Raw genomic sequence first — 19,219 nt, forward strand, 5'->3', positions numbered from 1 at the left:
CAGTATAGATGCCTGTCTACCCCAAAATGTTCACCTAATACTTTTAGCATTTATTGATGATTCTTGCTTCAGTTGGTTAATAAATATACTATGGTTGCCAACGATGTTTTCCCTTCATTCCTCTCCATTATTTATTTACTTGGTATTTTGTTGTGAAGAAATTTTCTTTCTTTCTGATTTGCTTATTTGATATCAATATGAATTTATAGATCCTTTCTTATTAAATAGGTTTTTCTTTGTTTCGGTGTGTTCATTTTGCTGTCTCAAATTAACCCAGATTTGGTCCATGGGAATTTCTTCAAATTAATTCATTGGTTCTTTTGATATGTTACCATCATTTTTGGAGCATTTCCTTGCTTTCTGGAAAAAATGATATATTCCAGGCTGATCAGGCTTTTCCTGCTACTATCCTAGAAACAGCCATTACTTGGAGGCCTTTTTTTTTTTTCTTTTAAACTAGTCAAGAGTGTAAAGCAACCAACCTGGTCAGTAGTAATTGGGATTTTGTTGATACTGAATTTGCATTGTTTTAGGACCATTTTCAGTGTTTCAAGCTAAGAAATATTGAGTTTATGCTGATTCCTTAAGTAGTAAATTATAATTTTCTTGTGTATACATTCAGAACTCCTAAGAAGAAGGTGTTTTTCAAAGTGTTAATCTCAAATAACTACTTTTACCTGATTCTTCTGTTTAATTCTGCAGTGGTTGCATATTATCTTCCAAAATACACTTTAGCTTCTTGGGAGTGGCAATACTATTTTATAATTCTTTGCCTACTCAGAGAATTTATGCCATGTGCCTTAAACATGGTTGATAGCCAACATGTTGTTTTTTACATTCTTTTTATAATATTGACTCTGTTATCCTTATTACATTAATAGCAAAAGTAAGTATTCATATGTTTGTTAAAACACTTTAGTTAATTTCATGGAAACATTTTTTTTAAGTGGATTGGTAATTCCTGACTTCAGTAACTTTACCATCTTTTGTTTATTTGTTTTGTTTTTGTTGCCAGTCCTGGGGCATGGACTCAGGGCCTGAGCACTGTCCCTGGTTTCTTTTTGCTCAAGGCTAGCACTCTACCACTTGAGCCACAGTGCCACTTCTGGCTTTTATCTATATATGTGGTGCGGAGGAATCGAACCCAGGGCTTCATGTATACGAGGCGAGCACTCTACCACTAGGCCATATTCCCAGCCCTAACTTTACCATCTTAGAAGACATGAAAACCTTCACACCTTTTCAACTTTAAAATTTAATTCCTGAGATTAAAGTATCCAACTGAAGAACATCTAAAATGCCTAGTTATGGCTGTTTTAGTATTTAATTCTCTTTTTTTTTCAGGCAGAAAAGAGTTTATTGGGAGGAAAGCGTATAGCTGGCCCACGCAGGATGGAGATGGGGGGGGAAGGATTCAAGGGAAGGGGGAAAGGGGCAGGGTTCAAGGGAAAGACTGCAAGGGGGCCAGGAGCAAAACAAAGGTCTAGTGTTTTATTCTTTAGAAAATAATAACCTTTCTGAATATCATTCTAATTATAAAGTAAAATCTAAATCTTTTTTTAAAAGCTCTGTTATGGCTGGGGATATGGCCTAGTGGCAAGAGTGCTTGCCTTGTATACATGAAGCCCTGGGTTCAATTCCCCAGCACCACATATATAGAAAATGGCCAGAAGTGGCTCTGTGGCTCAAGTGGCAGAGTGCTACTAGCCTTGAGCACAAAGAAGCCAGGGACAGTGCTCAGGCCCTGAGTCCAAGGCCCAGGACTGGCAACAAAAAAATAAAATAAAATGAAAGCTCTGTTACATGCTCTATAGCTAATTACATGATTTTTTTTTTTTTTTGATTGTGCTAGGGTTTGAAATCAGTGTCAAGTATTAGGCAAGTACTTTGCCACTTGAACCGTTCCTATAGCCATTTCTGGCTATAGTTTTTGTTTGTTTGTTTAAATAGAGGGCTTCAGGCCATCATTATCTTCCTACTTTAACCTCTTAAGTAGGTGCCATTACAGGCATGAACCACCAAACCCATCACCGGCAACATTTTTTTTTTTGAAAGTAAAATTAAATGCCACAATGTATATAGTAAGAAAAGTATTTTCTCTTGACCCAGGAAGTTTTCATTGGGTTTAAATTCTTTGTAACTATTGTGTTATTTTGCTGTTTTCACAACCTTAACTTATTTGGTACACTGAGCTAGGTGCTGTGTAATAAATACCTACCTACCTGTGAACAGGGCTTAGCTTCTCACACTTAGATTGGGAATATTATCTGCATATATGTTTATAACTCACTTTGGTTTGGTGGCTTGATTTTAATATGTGCTTCAAAGAAACAATTAACCCAGTGTCAGGGAGGCCAGGAATATCTTGCTCAGTGCTCAGTGAAGCCTGGAGAGTAAATTGGGTTTAAACTTTGTGAAGAGCAAGTGCAAAAGTGGGCAGGCACCAAAGAACAGAGAAAGATGAGGCAGGCTGAAAAGAGGCTAGATTATGAAGACCTCTTAGTCTGTGTTAAGGGGTTTGTCATAAACCTGAGAGGAAATTATTTGAAAAGATGATGGCTGGCCTGGGATTTAGCTGATTCTATCATCAAAACTGAAAAGAAAAAAAGAGAGGAAGAAAATAAAATCCAGTTGCATTGTGGAGAATTACCTAGTTAAGAGAATGTTAAAGCATTTGAAAATCATAAGGTGGCTTGGACAAGGGTAGTGGTAGGGTGATTGAAGAAAAAGATGAGAGCTGTGTAGTGGGTAGAATTACAGGACTCAGTGATGGACTGTGTGTTGAAGGTGAAAGAGAAATGGTTAGGGGGCAATGAGTAAGTTGATGACTTCAGCAGTTGGGAAAGGAATGGGCTGTTTAAGGAGTGAGGAAGCATGATGGAGCAGATCTGAGAGGCTAGTGAGGAGTGTGAGAGTGCTTTGGAAAGATATCATCAGAGAGTGGAAAATACGACTTTACTAGTAGATGGGCAACAGATCCTAGCAATGACTTGGCCTAGGAATTTGGCCATGGCATAGGTGTTTGAACATAAGTGAAGGTGAAGGTTTCAAGTGGTCAGGGAAGTGAGAGGATTTTTCTGTGAGAAAATTGCAGAGACAAGTTTGCCCTGTTTCAAATAGCCTCAAGGTATTCAGTGTTTGGTCTTGGAAAAGAAAATTGAAAATCTTAAATGTTATGTTCTCAATAATACTGCCCTAACAACAACAAAAATGCCCAAATAAAAACATTTTCCCTAAACAAATTAGGAGGTATTTAATTGCCTATGTATTAAAAATGTCCTCAGTATTGACTAAACTGCCGGAAATATTACAAAAATACTCTTCACAGTGCCTAAAATCGTGAAATATACTGGCAATACAAAAATGATAGTGAACAGTGGAATGATTACTTTATAAGATAAATACAATAGACCTTTTTTTTTTTTGGCCAGTCCTGGGCCTTGGACTCAGGGCCTGAGCACTGTCCCTGGCTTCTTCCCGCTCAAGGCTAGCACTCTGCCACTTGAGCCACAGCGCCCCTTCTGGCCGTTTTCTGTATATGTGGTGCTGGGGAATCGAACCTAGGGCCTCGTGTATCTGAGGCAGGCACTCTTGCCACTAGGCTATATCCCCAGCCCACAATAGACCTTTTGATTTACCTTGCTCATTCACTCATTTTTAAGTGATCATTGAACAATAGTGTTTTGAACTCTGCAATACCAATTTTGTCTTTACAAACAGTTCAGATGTAAATGCTTATCTACTGTCTTCAGTAATTGGATATTGAATAGCAGTGGGCCAAAATGATGGGATCCTGTGTCATTGAATCATTTTGAATTGCCATAGGAATTGTCATTACTAATACTGTGAATGTCCCTTTTTAAAATATTCTCAGCAAAAGAACATTAAAATTTTTACTATTAGTGTTAGACATGGAAAAGAGTTGCAAAACAGTATACAGTGCTTATGACTGCCCTTCATCTAGCTTCCTCCAGTGCTGGACATCTTCCAGAACTATAATGTAATTATCAAAACCAGGAAAGTAATATTAGTGTAATACTGTTTAAAAGCCTATTGAAGGTGGGTGCTAGTGGCTCACCTATAATCCTAGCTGCTCCGGAGGCTCAGATCTGAGAATTGCCATTTGAAGCCAGCCTCTGCAGGAAAGTCCATGACATGCTTATCACCAATAAACTAAAAAAAACAAAACAAAAACAAAGCAGCCCAGAAGTAGAGCTGTGACTCAAGTGGTAGAGCAGTAGTCTTGAGCAAAAAAGCTCAAGGACAGTGCCCAGGCCCTGAATTTAGAGCCTTAGATCTCAGCCTCCTGAGATCTAGGATTAAAGATACTCAAGCCATGGGCACATGGCTAGGAAGGTGTGTTTTATATCAGGGGTTATGCCATCAATGTCTTATTACTGGTAATGTTAATCTGTTAAGGTGGTGTCTCCTGTTTATTCTCTGTAAAGTCAGTTTTAGCTTTTATAGTTGATATATATCTTTGGGAGGTGCTTTGGGGCTATTCTAATTTAAAAACCAAGATCTAATGCTAGGAGTGGTCGTTGCTACAGTGAAATTGTTTTTTTCCCTTAGGCCCACTGAACAGATGGAGCTAGGAAATACTTGCCTGTATACTGACCCACATACATACACAACAACATTCAGCTCTGTAACACAGGCTATGTGCTCCTAAAAATTGCAGTGCTAGCCGGTGCTGTTGGTTCACACCTGTAATTCTAGCTACTTGGGAGTCAGAGATCAGGAGAATCATGTTTCAAGACTAACCCAGGCAAAAACGTTTTGACACTCCATCTCTACAGAAAAAGCTTAGCCTGACAGTGTGTGCCTGTCATCACAGCTTCAGTGAGAAGTGTAAATATTATCAGAGACAAGGCTGGCATGGAGAAAAAGTGAAACTTTGTGTCAGAAATAACTAGAGCAAAAAGTGTTGGCAGAGGTGTGGTTCAAGTGGGAAAGTATCTACCTAGCAAATGAGAAGCCCCTGAGTTCAAACGTCAATATCCCCCCACCCCTAAAGTTACTGTGCTGTACAAATTCTTGCTGTGAAAACCACATGGGTCAGAGAATCCCTGAAGTTATGGAAACAACACTTTGAAAGTTTGTTAAAAGTAAAAGAAAAAACGGAGACTCTAGTAAACCTTACTAAAACAGTAGCTTGGTTTCAAACATGCTAAACTGTTAAGTACTGCAGTGTTTCCTATGCTCCTTACAATGAAAAAGCTATGGCATTTGCTTGTGTGGTTATCCCCTAAGTGTCAAGGCTTGTAAGTCATTGTGAAGTGATATAAGGAGAAACGATCAGAAATCAGATGAAAATAGAACACTGGTTGTGGATGGTGGGTTGTATCTCATAGTGTGTGTGCAATTATAGCTCAGGAGTCAGTCCGCTCTGTGATAACCTCTGTAGTCATAATTTTGTATTTTTCCCACTTCTTTGGTTTGAATTCAGTCAGCAATTTTAATTGCTTGTTTTGTCCATTTCTATTTTTTTGTTTTTAGAGTTCCAATTCAAGGTGGTTTTAATATTGAATAATGTTTGTGTGCATATGTTTAATTTTGTTTGAAATATTGGCTTATCATTTTGTCCTGTTTTGAGGTGAAAAGAGTTCCCCATTTGATATATGCCAAATTCTGGGCTTTTTGTCTGATCGCTTTTGTGTGTGAGCTCTTTTTTGGTTTGTTGTTTTTACAGTGGCCTGATACTAGTATTTCCCACCTCGATGAGTATAGTCAACCTTATCAACCTCAGTGGTTTTTATTTTAATGTTTGGAGGACAGTTGTGAGAATTTCAGTTTTCTCAGTCTCTCTTGTTTTGTTGGATCTTAAATTTCCCCATTTTCTTTTTGAATTTACATACAAGTGACTCAGGGCTTTTGCATTTTGTGAAGTTGTTATTTACTTGACTTGGACTTAGATAAAGCTTTAAAATATTGACTGTTAAGGCATCTCTGTAACTTGGCCTTGCCTAGAGCAATTGTTTTCAAACTCTTTGCTTTCTTTTTGGTGGTTCTAGGGATTGAACTCAGGCCTTGTGCTTGGTTAGGCAGACATTCCACCCCTGGAACAACACCCCCCAGCCTTTTTATTTTTTGCCTTGAACCAACCTCAGAGTAATATCCTCTTAGCTATGTCCTCTGGTATAGGTAGATTTCCACTATGTTAAACTTGTTTGTTGGGATGGGGGTCTCAGCCTTTGCTCAGACTGGCTATAAATTGTGATCCTCTCAGTGTCCACCTATGAGAAGCTGGGACTATAGGTGTGTGTCACTGTACTCTGAAATAAAGCAGGTAAAATTTGGATATACACAACATACTACAGTGAACTTTTATAGTAGAGGAATAGTCACAACTATGCAGGGACATATTGCAGATTTAACAGGTAGTAAGTAGGTAATGTGTAATTGCTGTTGCAGTAGCTGTAAATCTCCCCCAATTCTTTTCCTGAAGAAGGAATATCAGAATGTAAGCAAAGGGGATGCTATAAGGAAAACCCCAAGCCACTTTATTTTCTTTGAAGGTTTAAATCATGTCTGTAGAAGTGTCAAATGACTTTTGAAAGAACACACAATTATTATTTTTTCACTAGTTTAAGTGTTCTTGTTTCTTTTAAATAGATACATTAATAGCTTAGATTTAACTCTTAGACACTGTTTTCACTCTATAATCTTCAGAGTTTCACTCCTAAAAATTTTCTGAGGCTTCTTCTGGTTCTAAACATTAAAAATATTTTCCCACAAATTTGAGAATATTTTCATATAACGAGAAGCCTTGAGAATGGGGTCTTTGTCTTCAGTGCTATTTGCTTGTATCTCATAGGAAGATAATTTCCCCCAGTATTTTGCATGTGCCTGCATTTTGACTTCAGTCTGTCACACGACAGTCACACGTCATATCAAATCCTATTGGTGCTCAAAACATTTCTGACATTGGATTTTTTAAGTATGGTTCTCAGGAGGTTGTAAAAGGTAATAGTACCAAGAATACAGTGAACAGCCAGTTGGAAGAGATGCTTAGGGCAGGGTATGTGGGGAGGAGTGCAAAGTTTTCTTCGAATGTGCCCTTCTCTAGAAGCCCTCCAGATGTTGACCTGTTGAATTTTTAGAGAGGCTTCATTACATAAGCACAGTTGATTGTGTCTTTGGCCATTAGTGATCAGCTCAACCTCTAGCCCCTCTCCCCACATCTGAGGTTAATGTGAGGGAAATATGTTAGATTTTTGTGGTTTTTCTAATCATGCCTTGGTCTTCCTGGTGACTGATATGTACATATCCAGAAGTTCTTAACTGTAGGCTCCTCTAATCACTAATCTCATCTTGTTAGCATGGAAAAGATGCCATGATTGCTTCAGAGATTCCTAGGAGTAAAATTTGGAGGGGCTGTATGCCATGGTTTAAGGGCAGAGATCATGTATACATATATATGTGTGTCTATGTGTGTGTGTATATGTTAATATACATATATATTTTTCCTAGTATATCACGATTCACATAACTTTATGCAGGTGGTTGGTGTGATTGGTGTGATAGGTGTGATATTTCTTATATAACTTTTAGTCATATAGAAACTTAAAAATATACTTGGGCTATTAAGAAATTATCTGTATTTATAATATTTTGTTTCTTTTGTTTTGTTTTTTACCAGTCCTGGGACTTGAACTCAGGGCCTGAGCACTGTCCCTGGCTTCTTTTTGCTCCAGGCTAGCACTCTGCCACTTGAGCCACAGTGCCACTTCTGGCTTTTTCTATATATGTGGTGCTGAGGAATCGAACCCAGGGCTTCGTGTATACGGGGCGAGCACTTTTACCACTAGGCCATGTTCCCAGCCCTTATAATATTTTGTTTATAGTAGGTGTTTCTTATTTGACATGGTGCCTTGTCATCTATAAGTATTGGTATGTAATGTGGTTCTGAAGCTGCTGAAATGTATTGGTCCTCTGAGACTGAGATTTGAGCTGTTACTTTAGCAGACACTCTTTTTTTCTTCACTTATTTACTTTTTTCAAGGAACCCATTCACTCATTTATAGTTATGCATAGCAGAATAATGCCTGGATTCTAATCTGTGCTTCACCACTTTACTAGTTGTGTGACTTTGAGAAGTTGCTACTTTATTATTTCAATTTCCTCATGAGAAAGATAATGGGGTAGTAAGGAAGTTCTGGATGTACATCAGGTAATATATGTAAAGCAATTAGTTTGTGGCTTTATCCTACATAAAACTGAAACATTTCTGCCGTGTTTGCTGTTGTTGCTGTATTAGGCTTTCCCTGAATACATTTTCTACAATTTTGGTTCATTTTCTCTGTATTTCTTTCCCTGCTTGATTTATGTATTTTTTTCTTATTAAGAGCTTTCCATTAACATACCATGTGTGTTATATATTGCTTCTTCATTTTGTGTTACTGTTTTCTTGCTCCATAGGACAGGAATAAGGATAGAAGTTTATGCTTAACACTTAGAAAAGGGCCTGCTATTTATTACCTTTTCAGTAAATAGATTCTAAATGTATTGAATTGTATGCCAGATATTGACTGGTTATTCCAGATATAAAAACGAACAAAATGCCAAGCACAGGTGGCTCATGCCTATAATCCTAGCTACTCAGAAGGCTGAGATCTGAGGACGGAGGTTCAAAGCCAGCCCAGGCAGGAAAATCCATATCTTCAGTTAACCCCAAAAGTGGATAGTGAAGCTATGGCTCAAGTGGTAGAGAACTAGCTTTGAGCAAAAAAAAAGCCCAGGGGCAGCACCGTGGCATAGAGTTCAAGTCCCCAGGATGGGCACAAAAATAGAAACAATAAAAATGAACAAAAGACAGGACTATAAGTGTGGGTCAAGTGTAGAGTGCCTGCCTAATAGTGTGAAGCTCTAGGTTTAAACCTTAGTACCACAAAAAAGCACAACATTTTCTCTTTTTTTTTTCTTTCTTGCCAGTCCTGGGGCTTGAACTCAGGTTCTGAGCTCTGTCACTGAGCTTCTTTTGCTCAAGGCTAACACTCTACCACTTGGACCACAGCACCACTTGGAGCGTTTTTCTGTTTACATGGTACTGAGGAATCAAACCCAGGGCTTAATGCATGCTAGGCAAGCATTCTACCACTAAGCCACCTTCCTAGCCCTCTCCTCCTTTTAATTTAAAAAAACATACACAACATATGGAGGAGGCTCATACAAAACTGGTGTTTTTGTTTTTTTTATGATTGTGGTAAAGCTGTCTTAGGGATGGCCTCATAGGAAAGTGTTCTTGAACTAAGAAACAAAGGGAGATCATTTTCAGGCACAGGTAAAAGTTTAAATGATGTTACAGAACTTGACAGCTTGTGGTTCAGTTAACAACAATGTAGATGAAAGGTTGGAGGGATAACAGAGTAGTGGTTACAGAGGTGCAGGTTGTCTTATTCTTTGTTTCTTTTTTTAATGGTAAGAAACTTGGCAGAGCTTTATTGAGTAAGGAAGCAAGCAGTCAAGCTGACAGAGAGACAAAAAGCAGACAGATAAACAGAAAGGAGGAGGTACACTCTAACAGAGTAGGGTGCTCTCCAAGGGAGAGACACCTGTCTTATTCTTGAGTAGCAGAAGGTTTGTAGGTTTAGTTACATGAAATTTTATAACTGGCCATAGTTTTTATAGTTATAACTATAGTTATAACTATAAAAACTTGATTTTTATTTTGTTGTTTTATTTTTTGTGATACTAGGGTTTGAACTCAGGACTTCACACTTGACGTCACACATGCTAGGCTGACACTCTACCACTTTAGCCCACCACTAGCCTGGCTTTTTGCTCCTAATTTTGGAGACGGAGTCTAGTGTACTTTTCTGCTTCTGCTTGGCTTCAAACTGTTATCCTTTAGGTCTCAACTTCCTGAGCATCTAGGATTGCAGGTGTGTGATACACTGGCTCACAATTAGAGTAAAGGCTGCATTTGGACTTTTTTTTTTTTTTTAAAGCAGTTTCCTTTTACTTTTGCCAAAAAAGTGCTTGTTGTGTGTGTGTTTTTTTAATGCTTTTAATATTTACTGCATTAATATGAAAAGAATACTTGGCAGTTTGTGTTGCCCATAAAGAAGGTATCTTTTACAAATAGAAATGAAATTACAGTGTCATAGCAGTTAACACTGCTGGAGCAAATTCTTAATTTTCTATGGAGAACTAATGCTCATTTTCATTTGACAAAGCAGATTTACTTGGAGATTGGTTGAGTTGCTCAATCATGTAGTCATATATTATTATAGATATTAGCAGTGGAATATTGATTCTGGTCAGTTGGGATGAGGAGACATGGATATCATTTACTGTCCTTTCCTTTCCACCCCAATTCCTTGCTCTCTCTAAAAAAGAATGCAAAGTGACTGGGTTGTTAATTTACGTACCTAATTCTTGGGGTTGTGTTAAACAGTGTGGCTTTATTGAGTCTGAATTGTTGACAGTGAATAGTTTTCTATTTATTTTTATTGTTCTGTGTTTATTATTTTAATTTATTGTTCTCTTTTAAAGATAGTGGAAAGCTTAAGTATCAACCTTGTTTTGGCATACAGACATAATTTATGGTGATAAAAATTGTTGACGTAGTGACAATTTTCTGAATAAAAGCATAATTCAATAAACATTTTAAACTGGTTGAAATTTTTATCACAAGCTTAATAGGCTATATACACAGTACAGATAACTACAAGCATATATCATATAAAAGATAGGAAAATAGGACCTGTGAGTCCAGTTTTCAGTCTTGCAGTACACATATTATTACTGAACATTTGAGTAATACTTCATTTTTAAAAAGTGGCTTAGTGACATTAGAGACATTTAATTTTATCAGCTAAGTAAAACAAATGACTTTACCAGCTTAATTTTCTGTCTCGGCAAGTATTTGTGGCACTGTCTGCCAAGAATGATGTTGAGTGCAAGAATTTTGTAATAATAGAACGTATTTTTAATTCTCCTTTAGAGTCGAGAACAATAACCCATCTTGTTTTTTTTTCCTTCTTAAGGAATTGCATTTTGTGAAAAAGGAACAACAAAGAGCCTGCTTCTTCAGGGATCACCTCTCAGAGCACTTTTGCTGATACTTTATTTCTAGTAAGACATTTTCCTTTTTCTTTATTATGGAGTAAATAAACACAATAGAGATGCTATCTCAAAATCAAGCTGTTTTTGTCATTGTGGAAATGTTAGAATTTTATTGTGGGGTTTACTGCAGATCAATTAAGGAAATTTGTAAGCTCCATTTGAAATGTATAGTACCATATGATGGCCACTCTTACCTTTGTCTGACTCTGCTGAGATAGCACTAAACTTTTTTGAACTTTTACATTTCCCAGTGCTTACTTTCTCGTTCTATATAATCATCAATACAGTAGCTCTTATTTTTAAAAGTTCCTTTCTATTTACTGTCACAATGGATGAGAAAGGATTGGAAAACATGAATTATATAATCCTAGAAAGATTTTTAAATGAAAGATTAAATAGAAAAATTATCAGAAGAAGTAGGAGAGGTTAGAGAGAAAAATAAGCAAACTTTAGAGACTCTGAAAATATGGGCTTTTTATTTATTTTTTATTTTATTGTACTCTTTTGCCCTTGGGCTGAAAGTATGACTCAGTGCTGTTTCACCAGTGTAGCAAGCATGAGACCTTGAGTTCAAATTCTAGTATGGCAAATAAAGCAAAGAAAAAAGAATTTGATGTGTTCATAGATTGCTACTTACAAAGTGCTAGTGAGGATTATTTTGATTGAAAAGTTTATGTTGTTTTAGCTTTATGCTCATAATAGGTCAGTAAGATGTATAGTTTTCAAAAATTTTAATGGCTAATTTCATCTGAATCTACTTTCTATTTAAAGTAGAAAAGATGAATTAATATGAAGTTATTTAAAAATAATTTAAAGCATGTTCATAGGAGTGATGTTCAGCAGTTATGAAAAGTTAACATTTAAAATAATATGCATCATTGAACTTGATGATTTTCATATTAATAAAAACTGGAGGAAATAGAGCTCTGTCTCAAAGTGGTAGAGTGCTAGCCTTGAGCAAAAGAGCTCAGGGACAGCACCCAGGCCCTGAGTTCAGGCCCCATGACTGGGGGGAAAAAAAAACAAACCTTGGGAAAGCTATCTTAAATTTTTTGTTTTTCATTTTGTTATTTGGGTATGGTGGTGCACCTCTGTAATCTCAGCACTCAAGAACTTAAATAAAGCAGTAGGATTGTGAATTTGAAGCCAGCCTGGGCTGTATAGCAAGACTCCATCTCACAAAAACAAAACAAAAAAAGAATAGTTTTGATGCTGGGCATAGTGGTTACACATATGCCTGTAATTCAGCACTAGGGAAGCTGAGGCAGTAGGATCACAAGTTCTAGGATAGCCTAGGCTACATAGTGAGACCCTGTCTCAGGAAGAACAAACAAACTTGAAAAACATAGTCTTAAGTTTATATTGAATAATTGAAACATAGGAAAATGTTCTATGAACTTGTAAGTTTTTTGGGTTTTTTTTGGCCAGTCCTGGGCCTTGGACCTAGGGCCTGAGCACTGTCCCTGGCTTCCTTTTGCTCAAGGCTAGCACTCTGCCACTTGAGCCACAGTGCCACTTCTGGCCGTTTTCTGTATATGTGGTGCTGGGGAATCGAACCCAGGGCCTCATGTATACGAGGCAAGCTCTCTTGCCACTAGGCCATATCCCCAGCCCCTTGTAAGTTTTTTTGTTAAAATATATAGTCTGCTATGAGTTTCATATGGCTATATATTTCTTTTTATAACTCAACTGATTTATGATATTGTTTATGACTACATAAAAAAAGGTAACAGTATCTATTAGTTTGGGAAACAAGGAGAAAAGGGCTTGTTTGAATTTTTAAATTTTCTTGATAACATTTTTCATGTATTTTATGCATTGACACCTCAAAACTGAAAGAATGACTTGAGCAAAAACACTGCGAATCTAAACCATTCTTTTGTTTAAACCACAGAATGCTGAACTTTCTCTGAATCCCAGTGCCAGCTGTGTCATAGCTTCAGTGGTTGTGTAATGATGTTGGCCATCACTTTTTAAGTTAGGGGGAATCCTCGGTGCTCCCTCCTCCACTGGGTCCTCACAGTGTAGCTTGTCTTACTCATGGCAGGTTTTCTGTGGCTCTGTTTGGTTATACTTGCATTAATAGTGACTCACTTGGGAGTTACTCAAGTATTTCTTAGAAGGAAGATATTCTTTTTAAAAGTTTCATAGTAGACCATAGCATGTCAGATTAGGAATTCCCCTATAATTGTGCCCTAGTTTAGGAGTTGAAATTTGGAGTTTGTCACCGTGATTGGGCAAAATTGTTTCTTGGGATTTGCTTTTTTTACTCATGCCCTGAACTACTTTGGACTATTGTATTTAGGTGTGCAATTCTTTTTTTTTTTTTTTTTTGGTACTGGGCATTGAACCCAGGACGTTGTACTTGCTAGACAAGCACTTTGCCACTGAGCTACATCCCAGCCCTTGTAATTCATTTTTGATTTATGTTTTAAAATATAGCATGAAGTAAAGGAAGTTTATGTCACTATGTATATTGAATTGTTCCAGCAGCTTTTTTGAGGGAGAAGGCAGGCAGTACATTCTGGGGTTTGATCTCAAGGTTATGCTTGTTCTTCTTCCTTGCTCAGCTGGCCCTCTACCACTTGAACTGTCTCTGCAGCCCAGCTTTTTGCTGGCTATTTTGGAGATGGAGTTTCATGGAGCTTTCTGCCAGGCATAGCTTCAAACTGGGATCCCCTGGAGTCTCCTGAGTAGCTAGCATTCTAGACATGAGCCATCATTGCTGGCTTTTAGCAGCTTTTTTGAAAAGACTTTCCTCTTTTGAATTACTTAGACACCTTTGTTGAAAATTATTATGTGTAGGTTAGTTCTGTTCTGTTGATCTGTATGTCTAGCCATACAATAAGGTTTCATTCTCTTGATTACTATAGATTTATGGTAAATCTTAAAATCAAGTAATATAAGTTCTCCAACTCTGTTATATGATTTCAAGGCTTAGTCTGCTCTATATTCTTTCCACTTCCATTGCTGTACTTTTCCAGATCCCATCTTAACCATTTGCCGGGCACAGTGTCACACACTCCTGTCATCCCAGCTACATGGCAGGCTGAAATTGGGGGGATCACTGTTCCAGACTAGCCTTGGCAAAATCTAACAAGACCCCAGATCAACTGATATGATGGTGTGCATTTGTCATTCTAATGGAGATAGGAGGATCATGGTTCAGGAAATGTGAGGACCTATCTTAAAAAAAAAAAACAGAATAAAAACATCTGGACATACTGGCTCAAGCACTAAAAGCACCTGCTTAGCAAGCACAAAGCCCTGAGTTCAAACTGCAATACCACCAAAACAGCAAAAAATAAACTTGATGACATTTTTCTGGGATTATATTAAATCTCTAGATTATTTGGAAAGAGTACTTTTATGAAATTGAATCTTCTGAAATTCTGCAAATGTTATATATTATTCAGTACATTTTAAGTTTCTCTCAGTCTGGACATTTTTTTATTTTGCATGTTTTGCTTCCCATGCTTTACTTGCTTATTTGCTTTGCTGATGGGAATGATCCAATATAAAAGAAATATTTTATAGTGAAGGAAAGAATGGTAGAATTGCTGGAGCCAAGATCTAAAACAGAAAGGAGAGCAGAGTATATGGGAAGATGCTGATGAGTAAATAGTTGTGATGCAAGAATTTGAGGTGCTAAATTCTGATGGCTTTTACTTTGACTGGAGAGTAGATAGCAAAGCTCTCGGCTGAACTTGACAATGAGAGAGGAAAAATAATTAATCTGGAAATTGGGACATGGAAGATAGTTGGGAAATACAAAAGGGGTGTTTGAGGTTTGAGTCCATATGGCATTTGTGAACTGAAAAACATTTTTTTCCTCTAGACATTTTTAGCTACATTGCTGGAGGCAGATCCTCTCAGGAATAGAATTTTGCCATCATATGGAGACACAAGGGATGGAGGCAAAAAGGGATAGAGGCCAAGAGACAAGAGAGTTTGTGAAAATTGAAGTAGATTAGGACCCAAGAAAGGAACAAAAAGTGGGCTAGGGACAGTGAGAAGATGGTGGACTTGATATTTCTAGGACCTTGTAGAATCAGGATTGTTGCATTTAGTTATTAGTAAACTGGAAATATAGGAGATGAGAGAGGGATGATGCCTAATAAGTTAGCCTGTTATAAGTAATTCACTTCATTATCAGATTTTTTGTGGGTTATTTGTATTAGTATTTATGTGACAATTATGTGTTTAGGGCTAATAGGAAAAACACTTCCAGGCTCTCTTATGTAAGAAGACCTTTGGTGGCCACATAGTTTGACGATGTTTTTCATTTTTACTTTTGCCAATGACCTCAATTTTATTATGCAGTTCTTCCAAGGAACTGTTGATCTCTGTTGTATGTTTTGTTTTATTTCTTTTACTTTAGCCTTTATTTCTTCATTTCTGATGCTCGAGATTCTTCTTTTTTGTGACTCTTTAAGATGGCTATTAAGAAATTGAAATTTGGCCCATCCTCCCCTGTATACCAAATTTAAAGTTAAAAGTTTTTCTCTAGGGGCTGGGAATATGGCCTAGTGGCAAGAGAACTTGCCTCGTATACATGAGGCCCTGGGTTCAATTCCCCAGCACCACATATACAGAAAATGGCCAGAAGTGGCACTGTGGTTCAAGTGGCAGAGTGCTAGCCTTGAGCAAAAGGAAGCCAGAACTGGCCAAAAAAAAAAAAAAGTTTTTCTCTAGTAAGCATGACTTCAATTGTATCTCATAATTTTGATATAAAATATTTTAATAGCATTCCATTTGAAATATGTTCTCATTTTCAGTGACTTCTTTATAGTATGGATCATTTACAGTTATTGTTTCATACTTACATGTAGAGTCTTTCAGGTGAATTTTTTTTATTATTTCTAGATTAATTGAGATCAGAGAATATATCTGTGTTTGGTATGTAGTTATAAAGAAAGTATATTTTTTAGTTGTTTGGTGTAGTATTCTATTACATTGTGAACTTGGTTAAATCCTTTTCTTTTTATTTCATCCTCTTATTTTGAGCTGCCTTTCTTCAGTTACTGAGACAGCTTTGTTAAATCAACTGGTTATAATTGTGCATTTGAGATGGGGGTTGGACTTTATATGTATTTGCATACTCATATGTTTCTTAGCTTGACTTTGTTTAGGAAGAGTATAATTTTGGGGCTGGGGATATAGCCTAGTGGCAAGAGTGCCTGCCTCAGATACACGAGGCCCTAGGTTCGATTCCCCAGCACCACATATACAGAAAACGGCCAGAAGCGGCGCTGTGGCTCAGGTGGCAGAGTGCTAGCCTTGAGCGGGAAGAAGCCAGGGACAGTGCTCAGGCCCTGAGTCCAAGGCCCAGGACTGGCCAAAAAAAAAAAAAAAAAAAAAAAAAAGAGTATAATTTTGTATCTTCAAAATTCAGTACAACGTTTAAACAGACTTGTGTGTGGGAACTTTCACACATTCCATTCCATGTACAATTGGTAGAATATTGGAGTCATGTGTAAACATTGTTTATAAGTGTACTGAGTGTCAGAAAAAAAAAAGAGCATGCATCTTTGATGTTGCAATTAGCAAGAAATGTTAATACATTGTAAACATTGGCTCATTGTCTGCCATGTGTTTGTCCTGGACACATTTCTAATCATCTTTTATGTTCAGCCCTTACTTTTGTTTTGATTTATAGAGTATACAAAAGTATTGAGAAATGTGGAGTAGAGAAAAATGCTACTGCCATAAAATCATGTAGTAAGCATTTTATATCTTAACCATGATAATTAACTACTGTAAGTGGTCATTTTCTGTGTTACAGTTAAATTTTAAAAGAGAAATGATTTGTGATTATGTGATAATGAATAATGATATAATTTTTCCTACTTAAACAGAAAACTCTTTGTTATGGTTTTTGCATAGATTTTTGTTAGGAATGTGACTAAATGTGTTATTAGGGGCTGTTAAATTTAGAATTGTTACATCTTCCTGGTGAATTGAACTTCTGTTCATTTTTGTCTTCACTTTAAAAATGTAGTCTTGTAATCATTTCTTGATTGCCTTGATCTTTAGTATTCTACCTTTTAAAAAATAATTGGAGGTTTAACTTGAATTATATTTAGTGCAAATACCTACATATTGGGATGAGATATCTTTATCTCCGTGTTCACTTTCTATTTATATCTCCTTGCCTTTGGATTATTTATGAATCCATTTTTTCTCTTTTTATTGTGGCTACCTATACTTGCAAGATTCTTCCGCTAGTTGTCCTAGAGATTATGATATGCATTCTTTATCTTCATAGCTACCTTCCCCAGTTATCTACTCCTACGCTGTGTATTGCTGCATTAAATCCTACAAAATATTGTTGTTGGTATTTCTTAATATTTATTCACTAGTTATTTACCCTGTTGATTGTTCTGGTATCTTCTTCCCATTTGAAGACAAGGACCCTTTAGTGTTGATGGTACTGCTTCCCTTTCCCTCAAAGTGTCTGTTTTACCTTTATTTCTGAAGGATATTGTTTCTCAGATAAAGAATTCTGGTTTGGCATTCTTTTCCCACCTCTAGCACTTTGAAGATATTACTCTTCTGGCTTCTGGCTTCATTATTCATGTGAAAAAGTCAGCTAGCTGTAAATCTTACTGTTGTGTCTTAAGGTCAAGGGCCCTCATTCTGACCATCTTTCTGTGGGAGACCAGCATCCATCTTTGATGAGCCTAACTGTGTTTATTATATTTATTTTCCTTAAGGTTTTATAAATTTGTTGCTTGAAATCTCAGTCTGTTTTGAAAGTTTTTAACATGTCATCAACTACTTTTCTACCATATTTTGGGACTCCATTCACATATTTTTGGATCCTTTCTCCATACTCCATACTCTTTTCTGTATGTCTCAGTCTCATGTTTATCAATCTATTGCTTTCCTCTTTTCTGTGTTCTGGGGTGATTGACTTGTTGTTATTTCCCTCAGGGATGCCTAACTTGTTATTAAACTAGTCCATAAATAAATCTGTTTTCAGATTCATGCTTTTTTACATTTTTATTATTGTTTATAAAGATTTTTTAAACTTTCTTGAACAACTCTAAAATTTTAATACTTAGTGGATCTGTTGTAGGTCTGTTTTTAATGTCATTTTTTAAACCTTGGAGAATTTTGCTTATATCTTGCTGGCTATTTTTATTTCTAGGTATTTTATATGAAAATAGGTAAAATATAATTTCAATTCTGGTTAATGTTACCTTTGCTACTGGTATGTAGCTGTACTAATAACCCTTACTAGTCTAGATTACCTCTAATTTGATCTGGGATTGAGATGATTTGTAGCTATTCTTTCTTTCTATCCATGCATGTTAGTCTATTTCTGGTTTATCTCTGTGCCTGGGACATAGTTCTTTGGAGTCTCTCCAGGTGCCTGGTATGTTTTACTAGGGCCAGTACTTTTGGGCAGACCCTGTAACTAATTTTTGTTTCCCTACTTGGAGATCTCGCAGAAACTTAATCTATTTTCTCAGTTCCTTACTCGATAGTTTTGGAATCCATAGCAAAAAAAAAAATGGGGGGGGGGGGGAAGGTATACAAGCATTAGCAGATCTTGAATACTTAAAATTTGTGAATATTTATTTTACATTCTGCAGCACAAGTTTTTTATAATGACAGTGTGATGTGTTAGAGAACATGATTTGGAGTAGGTCAAGTTCTTCCATTTATAATGCATTTCTGTCAAGGAAACAAGAAATGATCTACAACACAGTGACTTCTTTGTTTAGGTCCCCATCTTTCAGTTCCTCTGATGTTTCTTACTGACTTGTCCTGGATCATGAGGGCATGCTGTTCTCTCTGCTTGGCATGTAGATCTTCATACTCAAGTTTTGAATATGAGTCACAACTTCCTGACCCATGAGTTTAGGTCAGATAAACTTTTTACTTTTCACTCCATTGTGTGGTTATTTGTTGCCTTTTTCTCTATAGAATATGAACTCTGTGAATAAGAATCATGTCCTCACATACTATTTTTTTCCTTATGCCTCATTCAGTGTTTGGAAGTAAATTTATTATAAGTAGGTGATCAATTAATAGGTTTAAATTGTAAGTAAATGCTCACTTGTATGAATGAAAAATACAATAAATGAATTTCCTGTGGCATACCCTACGTGGTTACTGTATATAATTTTGGTACACTGGA

General features: G+C 36.7%; 1 protein-coding gene and 1 long non-coding RNA gene across 8 annotated transcripts in view; one reads left to right on the top strand and one right to left on the bottom strand.

Annotated features, from left to right (window-relative positions):
• The window catches only part of Mef2a (myocyte enhancer factor 2A), an 88,412-nt gene that overhangs the window by 10,083 nt on the left and 59,110 nt on the right, over positions 1-19,219 (top strand). For 6 of the 7 annotated variants that reach the window (XM_048329800.1, XM_048329802.1, XM_048329798.1 and 3 more), the window contains exon 2: positions 10,992-11,079. The exons of the other annotated variant lie outside the window; for it this stretch is intronic. The gene's annotated coding sequence lies outside the window, so the exon portion shown is untranslated. The remainder of the gene's footprint in view (positions 1-10,991; positions 11,080-19,219) is intronic. 7 annotated transcript variants of the gene reach the window in all.
• LOC125338798 lies at positions 2,549-4,177 on the bottom strand. Its single transcript, XR_007208363.1, has 2 exons — positions 3,627-4,177; positions 2,549-3,412 (listed from the first exon to the last, which is right to left on the bottom strand). It is a non-coding gene; the product is annotated as an uncharacterized LOC125338798 (long non-coding RNA).

This window comes from Perognathus longimembris, chromosome 20 (assembly GCF_023159225.1).
Source record: "Perognathus longimembris pacificus isolate PPM17 chromosome 20, ASM2315922v1, whole genome shotgun sequence".
Taxonomy (NCBI): Eukaryota; Metazoa; Chordata; class Mammalia; order Rodentia; family Heteromyidae; genus Perognathus; species Perognathus longimembris.